This window comes from Pipra filicauda, unplaced genomic scaffold (genome assembly GCF_003945595.2).
Source record: "Pipra filicauda isolate LSUMZ 115617 unplaced genomic scaffold, ASM394559v2 scaffold66_size7647185_pilon, whole genome shotgun sequence".
Taxonomy (NCBI): domain Eukaryota; kingdom Metazoa; phylum Chordata; class Aves; order Passeriformes; family Pipridae; genus Pipra; species Pipra filicauda.
In genome coordinates this window covers 5,546,574-5,562,534 of record NW_024104831.1, presented here as the reverse complement: position 1 = coordinate 5,562,534, position 15,961 = coordinate 5,546,574, and the positions used below count along the sequence as shown (strand labels likewise).

Here is a 15,961-nt window from a genome sequence, read left to right as displayed (position 1 = left end):
AGTACGATATTTAACAGCTTCAGGAGTGATCAATTAATTAGCAGTGTCTTGGTTTGTTGGTTTTGTCTTTTTTTAAAGTTCAGCATTGCAGTTCCTATTTAATACATCTGCAAACTTGCTGTAGATGGCCATTAAAAGCATCTACAGGAACCCGTGTGGAGTGTGCATGCTTGGGGGAAGGGTTGGCTTTAGTTTTGTGGTTTTTTATTCATAGAGGAACATTGATGTAGAAATCAAAAGCTCAGAGTAAAAAGAAAACACTTGTTTCCAGAATAGTGAAGACTTTCCCCCCCCACGCCCCCCTCCCCCCCCCAAGTCTTTTAAAATTTGGAAGTAGTGTGGTTTGTTTTTATTGTGAAAACTCTCAGGAAGAACAATTCAGAGTCGGTGCCATTCTTCCCAGCTGAATGGCGCTTGGTTTGTGAAATGGAGCAGCTGCGGTAGTTTTAGCTTGGCTCACAAAACCATTTGCTTTTTAATCAAGAACTTCAGATTCTGTGGTGTTTGCTTATGATGGAGATGGCCAGCTCTGCCCTGTGAGACAGCTGTAGTATAATTGAGACAGACTATGTGAAGAAAATATAAATGCTGAATGGATGTCTTAAAAGTAGAATATTCGCTAAGCTGTAACTGAATTTTTAAAAGGATGAGAAGCTTTTATACAGCAAAGAATTTACTGCACAATAAAACATTTTATGTATAGTGATGTTCTTGCATATATTGCATAAACCAGAGTTTAAGTCTTCAGCATTAGCCTTCAAGTTATACAAGTACAATAATCCAAGTTTTTGTAAAGTCTGTATATAACTGCATAATGAGAAATGCCCCACTTTTCCAAAAACATTATTGCAAATATGGTTGAAGTATCTTTTTTAAATTGTCTGTGATGTGTTATTTTTGGAGGTATATACATCAGACATTCATACAGATACTTATTTTAAGGAATAAAGATGCTTGTATTTTATCAAATGGAATAGGAGGCCACTGGAGGCACTGAGAGGAGTCATTAATCTTTGGTGGCAGCTATGGCAGTTACACATTTAGAAAAACTTGTTCAAGCAGGTAAGTATTGTGAAAATAACTGCTCCATCTTGTATAAAGTAAAACCTCAGACTGACAGTTTGTTTTAGAAGGGATTTTTCTAAATAGCGGTTTGACTAAGTCAAAAATATCTTGTTTCGCATCACAAATCAAAAAGTGCTGCCCATATGTTAAAAAAAAAGGTTGACTTTTAACATTTTGTAGTAATTTTATAGTCACAGTTAATAACTATTTTGAACTTGGAGTGGCTAGTTATATGTCTCCTGCTGAACTATACATTTTTCATATATGTGACAACTTTGCTATGGATTTATTATATAGAACAGAATGTTTCACTTTCTACAGACAGGCTATTTCATTCCCTTGCTGCTTTTTAAATAAAGTTTAGGTTAACTTTAAAAAAAATACTACTCCTAAATAATAGGAAGATAACAGTCCTTGTGGCAGAATATGATGTTGCTCCTAGATGTTCTCCTTTGTTTTCAAACACTCTGTCCCATTTTATGTTTCCAGTGTTTGCAGCCTTAAACCTCTTTGATGCTGACTAATTGGGGGGGGTGGGAAGACAATGTAAAAGGGTTAATCCGTTACACTGGTATTAATGAGTCAGCTGGATCCCTGCCATTCTCTCCCTTCTGGTTCACTTAGCACCGATTAGCACAAATGACACTTAGTTTTGTGGGAAGCAAGCTGTGAGGATGGTAGGTAATGCAGACCTCAGATGAGAACAGCCTTGTCTCAGGTTAACACAGGTAAATAAATCCATGCCATGTGGGTTGAGATAAGAAAATAATCCTGTTTTCTTGCTGGACCCCTGAGAACACTGAGAGTGGTGGTAGGGCTCAGATATTTTAAGCTCACACGTGATAGATCAAAAGGTGGGCAGGTTGTTTTCTGAACTCCATTCTTAAGTGTGCTGCTGGGATTTGAGCTTTGGATATACTCACCTGACACCCATGCATTAAAAGTGAGATGGTGAAAGAAAGCAATTATTTGCATGTCTGAGAGCCCCTCTCTTAAATCCAAGACCACTTGTGACAAAGTTTGGAAAAGGTTTGATTGAGTATTAATACAGTGGTAATGTTTCTGTGGTCTGTCCTGAGCTTTTAATTTGGGATTCTGGGATAGTAATAGAGACACTAATTCTAAGATGTATTGTATTTTCATTACTTTTGATTGCAACTAGAACTGTAAATTGATTAAAAATGCAGATGGGGAGAAGGAAATCATGCTTCAGGACACACTTGTAGTCCGGTTACTTTTTACAATGTTTTTTACTAGTTTAGAAAAAAATTCCGGCAAGAAAGCTCAGAATCCTTCTCTTACGCTTACATTCAAAAGGTGCCAGAGCCTTTTCTTCCTTCTCAAATCTCTCCAGTTGCTGGAATGATCTCAGAGGCAGGGTCACATCACATATCTGAAACTTTTTACTGTAACAGAGCTTGTCTTCTGATCGCAACCTTTTCAGAACAGCTGCCTAGGTTTGGACTACCCTTGTTGGAGGATGATGTAGAAATCATGGATTAGGTTGCTTATAGGAGTATTTGACTTCAGATGTTTTCATTTAGAAGCAATTCTTCCAATTTAGTCACTGGATGGAAAGATGCTTCCCTGCATCTAGAGCAGGTGTTTAACATAGGAGCTTCCTGGGCACCTTTTGGGGAAGCCTGTTAGTAATACCTGCGTGGGGAACCAGATCTCCTAATTTAGGGATCTATGTTGCAGCTATTCCCCTTTGCCAATAAATTAGCCCCAAAACATTCTGTGCATTTGTACACTACACCTGCATTTTGACAAACAACAGGCACGGTCTTCTAACCTCCAAGTTGATTAGAAAGTTGGAGACTGTTTAGTTTTGAGGCCTTTGTTCCTATTTAATCCCTTTGGGGCAGGACAGTAATGCAAAGGAATTTTTTCTAACCACAAAAGTTTTGAAGTTAAATATTGTGGGATATCTTAAAGGCAAAATCCTGTATGCCATCTTCTCCTATTTCTGATCTTACTCATTTAAGAGTTGTTTGGTCGGTAGTGGTTTTGCAAGTGAAGATCTGATTTTATCAGCTCACTGGCACTCAAAAGCAAAGGTGCTACTTTCCTCCACTTCAGGTGAATCTTACTTTGCTCCAGCTCTGCTGTTTGCTGGACTTTGCCAGTTGGCTCAATTCCCAGAAGAAGATGGGTTAATAAGCAGAAAGTTTGTTGTTTGTCAGAGTCTGAGCAAGGGCAGGGCCTTTGAGTGAGACACTCATCCGTAGTGGTGGTGAGTGATTAGATGAGCTCTCGTGGTCTCACACAACATCACCTTTATTCAGGCAATAGTTAAACATGACTGATCATATTGCATGCAGAAATAGTTGCTCTGTTGAGAAAATCACTCTGTCTCAGGCTAGCTCTGTATATAGCTGGGCTGATCTTTTGTTGCCCTGAAGACAGGCCAGTCCCTTCATTCTGCTTCAGATTCTGCTCTCCTGCTATTTAATTTTTCTGCAATGTTGTTAACTTTCATCTAAGTTAGTGTTGTGCTGTTCTGGTAAGGTGAATTGGTTTGAAGGGGTTGAGTGATGGAACAGAGGGAAAACAGAAATGGGAGGTGGGAATGGAAATCCTTGCTCAGATTACCTGATAGAGACCCAGGTCTGGAACGAGGTCTGAACCAGGACTAAGGTGAGGGCAAATTCAACCAGCAGAAACAGTTCTTTTGGATTAATGAGCTGAGTGGAGCCTAAGGAGCCATACTACCCTCAGAAAGGATGAAGGGAATGGCGGGAGCAAACAGCTCAGAGTGAAGAGGAAAGACAGGTACAAATTTTGGCAGCATTTGTCAACTGTGTACATTTTCTATCCTGTTACAGTGCTTTTGTGTGTAAAACTCTAGGCACTAAATCTGTTGTCCTCACCTCTTCTTAAAGGAAATATGAAATCAATTGTCTTCTAGACAGAGGCTGTGTCTTTGGCAAAGAAAAGGGTGTCATGTTGTGTTCATCGCCCTGTATTTTCTTTTCCTTCTAGTTTTTCTACACATCAGGCTGTATAATGATTGTGGGCAGATTGCAGTGTGATCTGAATATAGGACATGTTTCTGAGCAGAGCACAGGTAAAGGAGTAACTGCATAATGGAAACTTAATTCTCTCTTGTTTTCTGAAAAATCATTAATCTACTGTAGTGCCTGCCTATCAGATACAGGTGTACTGGTCTTTGTGACCTAGAATTTCATCTGCCAGTTTGCAGCCAGTTGAATAGGTATCTGGTAACACAGCCCTTTGTGCGTGGGATGGGTTGATTCATTGGCTTGTTTTGTAGGGAGGCAGCAGGGTGACGTTGTTGGTCTGAACTTTTCTCTGAGTACCAAGTTCAAAATGGATGTGGTAAAGGAGTATGGCTAGAAATGGGAAAGAATACCAATCAAGACTGTCTCAGATCTTCTCTTCACAAAATTCCTCATGTTCATAGTTCAGGTCAAAGCACCTTAAACAGAATTTACAAAAATTGCATGACCTTACCTACTTTTTTCATACCCGCAAGAAACTAAAATACTTGGATGGATTCTTTGCATTAACCGAGTAAGATTTCAGATTTTTCATAAAATTACTTTGCCCATAGTTATTTTTTAAAGCCTTTTTATAGAAGTCCTGAAAGAGCTGTCATCCAGACTGCTTGCATCCAGAGAGGGCTCCTTGAACACAGCAATTAGCATTGTGTAGTGAGGGTTCACTTGTCTGATTCCCTGGAGTTGACAAAATGAAAACAAAGGCAATTTTCTCATGAGGAAAAAGCAAAAGACAGAAAACTAGTTGCAATTTTGAACGCTTAGGGATAAAAGGAAGAAAACAAAAAATAGGTAATAATCTATAGTTTTCTACAGCCTACCGGTAATAACAAAAATTAATATTTCCTAATGTAATAATTTGTTTGGGGGTTTTTTGGTATGTTTAAGACTTCATCATGTTTTTGATGAAAAAAACACACCTTTAAAACTTTCCACATTGATTTGTATAATGTCTGGAGTGGAGACTACATATAGATCCGAAATATTGCCTTCTGGTTTTTCACAGTGGAAAGCAAGACTGGTTGTGTGACAGGGTATGTTTCCATAGAACAGCTGAGCCACTTAACTGTCTGAAGAAAGGGTCATCTTGCTTCTTGCTTCTTACTCCTAGAAGCAGGGTTTCTTTCCATTACCCTTGTGCCAGCCTTGCCAGCTCATTTGACATCTCTGGTTTAGCTCACTAAACTGGCAGAAAACTAACCCAGCGAGAAAGGGAGTATGTATTTATCGTTTTTCTAGCTAGTTTAGTGAGCTCAGGTGGCTCACAAGCACTCAGGAGAATTTGAGGGCCACCACAAAGGAAACGGGAGGAGCGCTGGTGCTGGGAGGAGAGGCAGGACTGCTCCTTTTGGCAGTACCAAGCTGTTAGCCTGACTCAGCGGCGTTGTGAAAGCTCACCCTTAGGTAATAATGTTCATGCCACAGGTTGACTGACAGTTCTTCAAATAGTAGCCAGAAGGGAGTTACCAGCTGTATGTAGTTTGTTTTTGTAGGGTAGCCTTGTCTGTTTTCAGTGTGTTGTGTTTTGAAACAGATACTTATTCTATTCTAATTGTGTTATTGCATGAAAACATTCTGCAGAAAAATTACATACACAGGGCAGACCTGCCTGGGAACTTGATGTTGAGCAAGTGGGTAAGGAGCCACAGAACCTGGAAAAATTTGTACTTTAGCTTCTGGGACTCGCCTGTTGAATTTGGGGAAACTCAGAAACCTTTGTACTTCAAGTCTGTTGAATGTTGCAGACTTGAAAGTCTGAGCCAAAGCATGGTCCTTCATCTTTAAACATTAGGAAGTTTTGATTGGAAGATCTGGTAGCCCCTGTTAATGCACCTTACACATCACCATGGATCTTGAGTGCCCATAAGCCTGGAGTTCCCTTGAAAACTTAGCTGCAGAGTTTGAATTCCACCGTGGTGGCTTCCCAGGGCCTGTGTGGAAGTGGGTAGTTGCCGTCTCAGGAGACAGGAAATACTCTTTTTCAAAAACTACCCATCTGCCTTTGTGCTCTTCAAGCTGGCATGATCCTACAGGGGTGTTTTGTTGTTTTAACAAACTGAAATGCTTTATTTTCAGTTTAGAAATGCCATTTCTGTGCAGAGTTTAGGGAAGGGACTGATGTAAAGTGTAGGTATAACTTAACATAAGCGTTCACAGCCCTCAGATGGTTTCACATCAGGAACAGCTGATGATAAAATTTACAGCTGCTCTGACCTTTCTTCATTTTGTCCATGTCTGGTAAGAATATGGTACAAAGTCCTGGCAGATTTTTTTAAAACAAATTTTAAACAAATTACTCAAGTATTAAATTACTGTGGTTTGTCCCTTTGCTTTGTGGGCAGCGTTAACGTCACTTTTTGGTGTACATGCAAACACTTGGGCATTTCATTGAAAGATACAGCCAAAAACATGTCAGCTGGACTTTTACATCTGTTGGTCTCGTGCCTTTGTAAATGGATATTTTGACGTGGTGGGGCTTTTTTAGACTTTTTAAACCAAATTCCTCTGTTCAGAAATTTTTATTCATCTCCTTTTCCCCCTCCAAAATAAGTTCTGCCCTGCTTTTTGAATACTTTTAAAGAGTTATTCTCGTGCTTTTTTGTGCTGATACCTTTTTTTCCTAACAGATCTCCACTACTATGTTTGTGTAACATGAAAATGCAATTAAATGGATAGCAAGGTTTTAAAGTATTGAAGTCATAAATATTAAAAATCTGTGAATATTTAATACTATTTATGTAATTGCCTTTAAAATCAAGGAATCTAGGCATAATATGTTGAAATGAACATTTTCATGTTGCTTACACACAAGTCAAAAGTTAACCACAAGTTCCATAGTGTAGTTTCTTCTACAAAGCTGGCTTTAACGTTCCTAGAAATACTAAACCAGCTTAAAGCACAAAAGTAATCGGAAAAATAACACTTTAATCCTAGTTAATCCACATTATTGACCTATGTGCTCTAAATAAATAAATAAATAAATAATAAAATTATGTGGTCCTTAAACCATCTGTGTGGAGCTAGTTATTCATGAGAGAGCTTTGATCCAAAGATCAGCTACTGTGCTGGTTTTTGCCATTTCTGGGACAGGTTAAATGGATTTATGTTTTAGTTTTGAGGGAACTGCCTACTTCTTAACTTGGTTGGTTGGTTTTAGATACCTTTTGTAAATCTGAGATCAGAAGATGGTACTAATATAATGGAATTATATTGTGTAAATCAAAAATAGTTTTTCAAGGAGTTATGAAAGCAGAGATACTGTCTTTGTTTTATTGAATACTTTGTTGAGATTGCTTTTGGATGTAGGTTTTCCTGTTTTAAAATATTCAGAACCTCTGTGTACCAATTTTTAGGTATGCTTATAAACTCATGCTTGTTACTAAAAAATCTGGAGAGTTTATACTTATTTTATAGGAAAGCAAAGCATGTTGCATCCAGAAATACTCTGCATGCACGTGTCAGAAATGCAAAAGCAGCAGTGGATAAGGTTTTCTGCTCAGAATTGACATGATACAGTCACAGTGACACAATATTGCCAGGCCGCTGTCTAGAAGATAACTTCAAAAAAAAAAAGCGGAGAGGGAATCTTATTTGAACCACAGTATTTGTAAGTCTTCTGATGGAATCTTAGATATTGTGATTATTGTGATTTAACTTTCTGCATCAGGTGTATTGCGCCTGTATGTCTCGCAGACGTGTGTATCAGTGTGCGTGGTCTTTATGTTTTAAATGAATTATCCTTAACTTTGTTTCAGAATTAGTGAGGGTTTCCATGCCTCTGAGAGCATCATAGTACTCTTAAGTATGAAATGAGTATTACTTTGGAAATTTCTCATAACCGTGCTGCATAAAAGTTATCTTAAATGAGTCTTCTGTCCTATGCATTAATTCTTCTCCCACAAAGTATTAGCTCAGCTTTCTGATACTTTCAAAGTTTCTAGAAGATATGACAATAAATGAGTTTGTAGTAACTAATATGAATGTTGTAGGCAGCTGCTGACTTAAAGTCTAGTTATTGAGATGCAAGTGGCCCTAATATGGGTAGACTGAGTGACTGATTTACAAATTTTGCAGTGGGATTTTCCCCTCTTCTTCATTGTAAAAGAAATATTTCTTGTTTCAACATAGCTGAAATGCTATCAAGAGGGAGTAAAACACACAGTGTTCCCTGGAACATTTTCTCAACGATCATCTTGAGGATCTCCTAGTCCTTCTACCCTGCTAGAACGGCCCTGGAAGTTTCCCTGCATTATTGCAGTGGCCTCCCTTGCCTTCGTTCCTAGTGACCAACCACAGCAGTATTTGCCAGTTGACCAAGCAGGCCAAGAATAACAGAGCAATGAGTTTTTCCTTCAGCTGGGGCATTACTCTTGGTCTCGTTTTACTACCCAGCTGCAGATGGTTATATTCTGTAAATATCTCCAAGTCTTCTACCTCTGTGCCAGTTTCAGCCACATTGGACAATGTTTTCCTGCGTTATCAAGGAAAGATGATTGGCCATGTAAATCTAATTCCTTAGGAAACCAGCTTAAATTTGCATTGTTTGTTTCCTGACATAATTTACATTTTCGTAGCAAGCTTCACATGCAAATATCAGGCTATCAGCACCTCGGATTTTGACTGGCAAATAATTTTAATGCATGCTGGACCTACTGACATGCAAGTTACACAGTGTAACCAAAAGACTGAACAGGCAGACCACACATCAAGTTTTTAACTGCTAGGAAAAATCCTTGTCCTCATCTACGGGCTTCAGTGTGCTGTTTATTTTCTAGACAGGATTACCTTTAGAACCACTTCACGAATAAAACAGGAGGAGGGGAGTCCTAATGTCATAGTTAAGTAAGGATAGTGAAATAATCTGAATTTCATAGTGAAAAGTTGGATGTTACAATAAATATTTACCCTTTGAACCACAACTGAGCCTGTAATCTGAGACAGGTTTTGTAGGTTGGATAACTAGTGACAAGAAAATGATATTGCTAAGATGTGTTAAAGGGGATGTTGCTTGCCAGCACTACTCTGTGTGAGCTGTACTTTGCCTTTGTCTGAGTTTGTTGTTATTACTGATGTTTTCCAAAGACCTTTTACTGTTCATCAGGAACTGAAGATGTAAAGAGTCTTATTGTTTTAAGAGTAAAGTTTTTATCATCCATACAAGCAAAATAAGAAAACTTAGGTAGTATTGTGAAGATCATGAGGGTCATATTCTCATCAAAGGTAAAGAAGAGAAATTTAGGCAAGAGAAACAGAACAAATAAAGGCAATTGAGTTGTCTTTATCCCCCTCCCTTGGAAAAGCAAAAAGGACCTAGTGGGAGACTGTAATCGTAGAAGAAAATGTAGCTTGCACACTGATGCTTCTTTTGCACTTGTTGCATGCCAGCCTGTCCATACAGTGAACTTGGATTATGTGAAGTGTAGACATCTTCCACTACGCAGGAAGCAGATTTGAGAGTGAAGTAGAAAGAAATTGAATAAATTAACATTACACTGCTCTTAAGTCTAAAAATTTAAGAGACATTATGCTTTATTTTTAACCTTAAAACAATGTATTTATTCTGTGAGATAACAAGCTGGTCTAGATGACCACAACAATCAGCTATCACTCAGTGATTATGTCTAAAAAAAAAAAGAGAGAGCTAATCAGCTTCTAAAACTTTTCCTTTCAAAAAAGTAGATTAAATGGTTTGTTTCTCCAGAAAAGTATGATTCACTTGAGCTTGGAATTGTTTTGCTGTGAAGAGGAGTGGCTTAACTGACAGATGAAGTGAATGACAGGAAGATTTAAAGGTTCTCTAGGAATGTCAAGAACTGTGATTTAGTGCATGCAGAGGCTGGCCTATGGCATCTAATCTATGCCTTCTAGGCAGTTTTGCTTTTTTTTTTTTGTTTTTAGGGCCAATGTTCATGATAAATGCTAACATGCAATAGATATGCTGAGGATTTATCTGCAGAACAGTATCAGGTGAACATGGGAACAGCAGTGAATCGTTTTGAGGTTTTCCCTGAGGCACTGGTACACATGCCCAGATAAGCACAGTTGTTTGGTCAGAAGAATTAGAGGACATACATTTCTCGTGTGTAGCTTTTTTTTCCCTTATAAAATGATTGAACATGTTATAAGCTCTTACTTGGATCTATACTGTTGATTGCTTCAGTCCTAAGGATATACTGAGTAGCTGGTAAGTCACATCACATGCTCATTCTGATAGCACAACTAGATAAGAAAGGTGTGGCAGCATCTACAGTAATGAACTCCAGAATGGGATTTCCAAATAGCAAGATGGAAAAGTGAGATCCGTGGAAAGATATGCTGTGGTGAGCGGGCTCAGTGTTTTTGTGGACTACTGAGAAAGACTGCCATGCACGTATAATGGAGGAGACAGAACTTATATGGATGCATCACACCAGTAAATCAGAATGAGATTAATTCTAGGCATTTCTTTATGTTTGACATGAAATCCTCACAAGTTAAAACCAAAGTAAAACAACATTTTCTCATGGGGGATCCTGGCTCATGGATGAATTAATTCTACGGCTTGCTTTGAATGTGACTGTGGACATGGAAGTAACAAATAGTAGTGGGATAGATATAACTGAGAGATGCTGTGGAATCTCCATCTTTGGAGCTTCAAAATTCAGCTGGACAACCCAGGGAACATAGTTTCTTTTGAAGTTATACTTGCACTGAACTGGAGGTTGAACTAGTGTGATCTCCAGGATTCCTTCCAACCAAAATTTTGCTATGAAACTTTGGCTTTGGATTCATCAGCTTTCTGAAAGAGTTGGGCACCTCTTAAAAGAGAGCCATATAAATATGGGGGTGGAGGAGTTGGAACAATATTTAGCTTCAGTGAAGTGACTGGAAATGGATTTAAACTCTAAGGGTCTTTGTTTTGGGATTCAGTAAAGCTTTGAAAGTAGTCAAACTTTTAATAAATTTGAAATACAGAAAAGCACAGAAATAAAACACTTCTTGCAAAATGAAAAATATGTAGATCTGGGATATGGAAACTGTACAGGAGCCTCTAATCATCTCATATTGTTTTTCTATTGCTATCTTCCTAAAAGTTTTTGTTTGGGGAAAAAAATTTCCGTAGGGGAGTTTTTGGTTTCACTGTGGTCTTGATAGTGGGATGTGGGTTGAGAAGACCCTGACAGAATTGTTTGGGAAAATCAAGACTCTACATTAAGATTGCCTGCAGAAGGATGGGATACCAAAATCAGACTGGGTGGCAATTTGGAGTGCCACTCCCATAATCTTCAATGGCATGTGTTGTAGTTGGATTTGCTATTCCTCTTAATTGGGAAAGGACTGAACCTTGTTGCTTCATGTCTGTAAATGCAGAAACATTCATGATAATATTTACCTTGTTAAGAGTTTCCCCCCTGCCTTTTACAAGTTTGAAGAAATCAGTGTTTCAGGATTTTCACTGCAGGGTTTATATAGATTTTTCTCATGGTTAGTCAGGAGAATTAGAGAAGATACTGGTTAAGTTCTACTCCTAATCAAAGATTTATTTGTAGGGCCCCTTAATACACTGTTGAAACTCAATATAAGGCTACCAAATACTTACCAGACCTCTGCCTTAGCATGGACTTACACAGACTTCCTTCTCATTCACCCTTGTGCTGCATAAGCTCTTAAACTTTTGTTTTGCTGGAAGCTGCAGCTGTGGAGCATCTTTTTGCTGATATACTGGGTTTTTTTAGGGGATATTATTAGCTTGTTGAAATGAAACTGCTGTTGATATGAAAAGCTTTAATATGAAACCAGGATGAGGTGACCTGGAACTAGGATGACTTCATTGTTTTGCCAACTATATATATTCTTATAAGGCTATTATGTCTTGGCCACATGCATATGGAAGTTAATGAGGATTAATATGTAGGTTTTATAGCACTAATACTAGACAGAATGATAGTCCCACTTTTAAGAAAATAGAAGAACTAACTATTCATCAATGTCCCATCTGGCCCATTGAAAAAGACAGCAACTGGCCAGTGCCTTATTTGATTCAGATGGATCACTGAGTGGTCTGTTGATCACCAATGGAAACAGTTAAATTACTTACAGTTTACTGTGTACAATCCATTCAGGGTGGGTGGAATAGATGATCTTTAAAGTTCTTTTCCAGCCCAAACCATTTTGTGATTCTGTGCTCATTAGCAAAAATTTCTAAAGGTCTTCCCTCTGTCCTGTCTTCTATTATCTTGATCACATAAAACTATCACAATTCTGTGTTCTGGGTTCTTCTGTCAAGGCTCCCTACTGCAGTCTCAAGCTCACTCTTTGGGTGGGAATTGGCTGGTAAATTGAAGCTGTGAGACCCCGGCAGTGTGTGCTGGAGAACTAAGAAGGGCTGGAAGAGGCTGAACAGAAACATATTTCATCCCGGCTGAAGGAGCTGGAGGCTACTTAAATGAGGCTGAGAGAAGGGCAGGACTCAGAAAAGTGGTACCATCAAACCCCTTTACATGGAAGGGCAATCACAGGGACTCCTGAGACTCAGATGTTCAGAGGGCAGAGTGAACTACAGCACTTGTGAAATACCTCCCTAGACTGAAAGCACTGCCACTATTGATGGACTAAAGCCTGAAGTTCTATTAGTTTATCCTGGAGCAGGGTGACTTAAAATTGGTGTGCCTAGCCTTTCTTCCTTATCTCAGAGAGGGGAAGATTTATGAGTAAGAAAGAGGGAAAAGAAACTGCAGTAAAACCTTGATGCTTCCACAGAGTCATTCTCTCCTATTTTCAGATCCTACTAATCCTCTCTTAGAACTTTTTGTCTTTTTGCTGCCAAGTAGAAGCCAGAATACTCTTTGTTCTTGCCATGTCTATGCAGGATAATAACAGGCAACAAAGAGTTAAGCAACTAACTAAAGTATAATGGAAAATAGCTGTCTTCCTTTTGAAGCTGAAGGTGACATTTGAAAATCCATGTATTTGGTAGCTAGTTACTGCTTGCTGTGTTGTACGTGCTTCACTGTCTCACAGGATTCCTGCATAGACCAGGATAAATCATGGTAATCTACATTATAGAAGACTCTAAAATATATTTACAATTGGTTTTAATTTATTAAACTGAGGGTGGGCTAGACTTTTAAATGCTGTCTTTTGATCAAGAGACTACACAGCTTGAGGTTTACAAAATGCTGGAAGAGGAAAGAGTATAAATAGAAGCACCACTTCCTTGTTGAGTAGAAGCCAAACTTGTGGTTGAACCTTTCTGTATGAGAGTTTGCTGAGGTCCAGATAGGCAGCTGAATGCAGATTTCTGAAGACACCAACAGTTCTGCGTTCTAAGGGAGGATGCACATAGTACATACTAAAGACTGGGCTGGGTATTTCTTTCCTGTGGAACACCTGGCTGTGGTTCTTGGAAAAAGAAGATACCAATGGAACTTGGAGAATGTTGGTATAAATCCAGCACCAGCTCAGTGAAAGGAGAAACGCATGTCTGACCTTTCAGTGCAACACTGATTATTTGGGCCTGGAAAAGGCATAAAATAACTTAAAAACAGCCTCCCTAGACTAAGGATTTGAAATACGAGCTTATCTGAACAGTAGGATAAATACACCTACTGCTTTCCTTTCAAACTTAAAATATTTTTCCACTGGTAAGTAAGGGAATATTTTACAGTAATAAACATGATTATTTTCTTCCTGATAAATTTTCCCAGTGATGTTCTGCATGTTACAGATTATGCTTCTGATATTTAAACCTAATTACACTGAATGAAGTGCCCTTCATTTCTAATTCTTACAGACTTTAAACAGTATATGACATTTCTTGATATATGACATAGATTTATTTTCTGTAGGAGTTTTATGACTAAACCTTTGCACAGTGCTTAAACTAAGGGATATCTGAGCCAGAATCTAATTGTTTTGTAAAATGAATAATTTTGTGTTTTATCTCTTGATTAAAATACAGCTTTAAACTTGCTCTAGTTCAAACAAATTAATTCAAGAAATCTTATGGCCTATATTTTTACAGGAGGTTAGGCTAGATGATTATGGTGGTCCCTCTGGCCTTCTCTATGAGTATATTTGCAGTTCAGCTCTGATGAAAGACATTTTGGGGGAGCGTTGGCAGATATCTGGTAGCACTTCTTACTAAGGTCATGTATTTGTGATCTTTTTCCAGAGCGAGATTTCAGTTGCTTAGTTTGGCAAAACTGTAATTATATACCTATTTACATCAAGATTGTGTAAGAGGAATTGTTTGTGTTTGTTTGTGTTTTTTTTTCTCAGGGTGTTTAAAGGCAATTTGAATTGTGAAACACTATAGGCATCGCTACATTTTAGCCTTCTTAAGAGCTTATGAGCTCTGGGAATTGGATGTCAAAGTTCTAAGTAAAAAAAAGTCATTTCTCTCTGATTGAGCTGTTCCTATTTTTCCTTTCCTGTAAACATTTTTGACCTTTGGTCCTGATTTCAAACCAAGATGTCTTTTCATCTTTAGGAAAACTAGTCACAGGGAAAAGGTATATTCTGGATAGCATTAACACACATGAAATTTTTTTGTTACTGTTTTTTTCACATAAAAACTTCTGAGTGCTTTCTCAGGAATGGTATTGGTTCCTTTGTTTCTTAAATCTCTGGTGTTAACTATTTTAGTATGTTTATACATACACCCAACTTTACTCAGTATGTCCCTTTGCTACTGACTGGCTACGCAGCTCTGCCCCTGCACACTTGGGGGGTTGTTGTCCAACTCACTGCAGTCTACTTACATCCTCACAAGTCTCCAGGCAGCCAGCATAAGTTCCCGTGATAAATCTTGATTTCAGGGAAGGGTATCCTGTGGAGTCTTTCCTCCTGCATCGTTCATGGAATGTAGGACCAGAACAGAACACAAAAAGGTCATTCATCTTTTTTGTCTTGCCAGGATTGAAACCATTCATGACAGATGTTTCTTCAACCTACCTCTGAAATCCTTTGGAGATGGACCACTGTTTAGAGAAACCACTTCCTTAGGTTGTTCAAAGTGCTTAAGTAGCCTTACTCCTGGAGAAACTGGTCTAGCCTAAATCTGGTACAATTTAAACTTGTTTGCACTCTCATCCACAGCAAATGTATCAAAAATATGGCTTACTGTCCTCTTCATATCATCTGTTAACCATTTGTACACCTGCCCGAGGCTGGGTGTGTTTACAAGGCCCGTAATAATTTTTATTTGTAGGACTCTACTTCATTGCAAACATAAACTAATGGTTTGACATTATTTCTTTTCATGGTTGTTATTTATCTTATTGTCTACAGGTGCTTAAAAATTGTGTTTTTTTCAAATAGTCGGGGTGGAATTGAAGAATGACTGATGCCCCACCTCCTTTGGTTCCTCTCCTCCCCCTTTCCTTTTTTAAGAGCTGTTGTGAGTTCAAGTGCTTTGGAATGTTATGCAGAGAATTACTAGTTTCCTGAGAAGCATTTTTCAACTCCAGAAAAGGTCTTGGAAAGTGTAGACATTAATGGAATTAATAGGCAATAAAGACCTGTGACAAAGATGATGATGATTCTCAGCATACACTGTTAGGAATAATCACGGCTGGGCTTCGCGAACGAAGATTTGGGAAGGGTCTCTACCCACGTTTGTCACAAGCACGTTGGTGGCTAAAAAGGCCAATATGAGACAGGCATGTCCGATTGCAAAAGGCACAGCAGAAAGACTCCTTAGGTGGTAAATTCTGCAAGGCACGGTTCTTTCTGCGTTGCCTTTTCTCCTCAAGGGTGATCCTGCGTGCTTTAGGAATAATACTGGGGTATTAAAAAGCAGGCACGATGACCAGATATTATGGCTTGTTTTCATAAAAAGCTTTACCAAATATCGCGTTGTACTTGGGGGATGTGACCAGTCAGACCTGGGG

The 15,961-nt window shown here is 38.6% G+C and overlaps 1 protein-coding gene across 2 annotated transcripts in view; it reads left to right on the top strand.

The window, feature by feature from the left end:
• UMAD1 (UBAP1-MVB12-associated (UMA) domain containing 1) overlaps positions 1–15,961 on the top strand; it is a 78,674-nt gene that overhangs the window by 42,512 nt on the left and 20,201 nt on the right. The window lies entirely within an intron of this gene.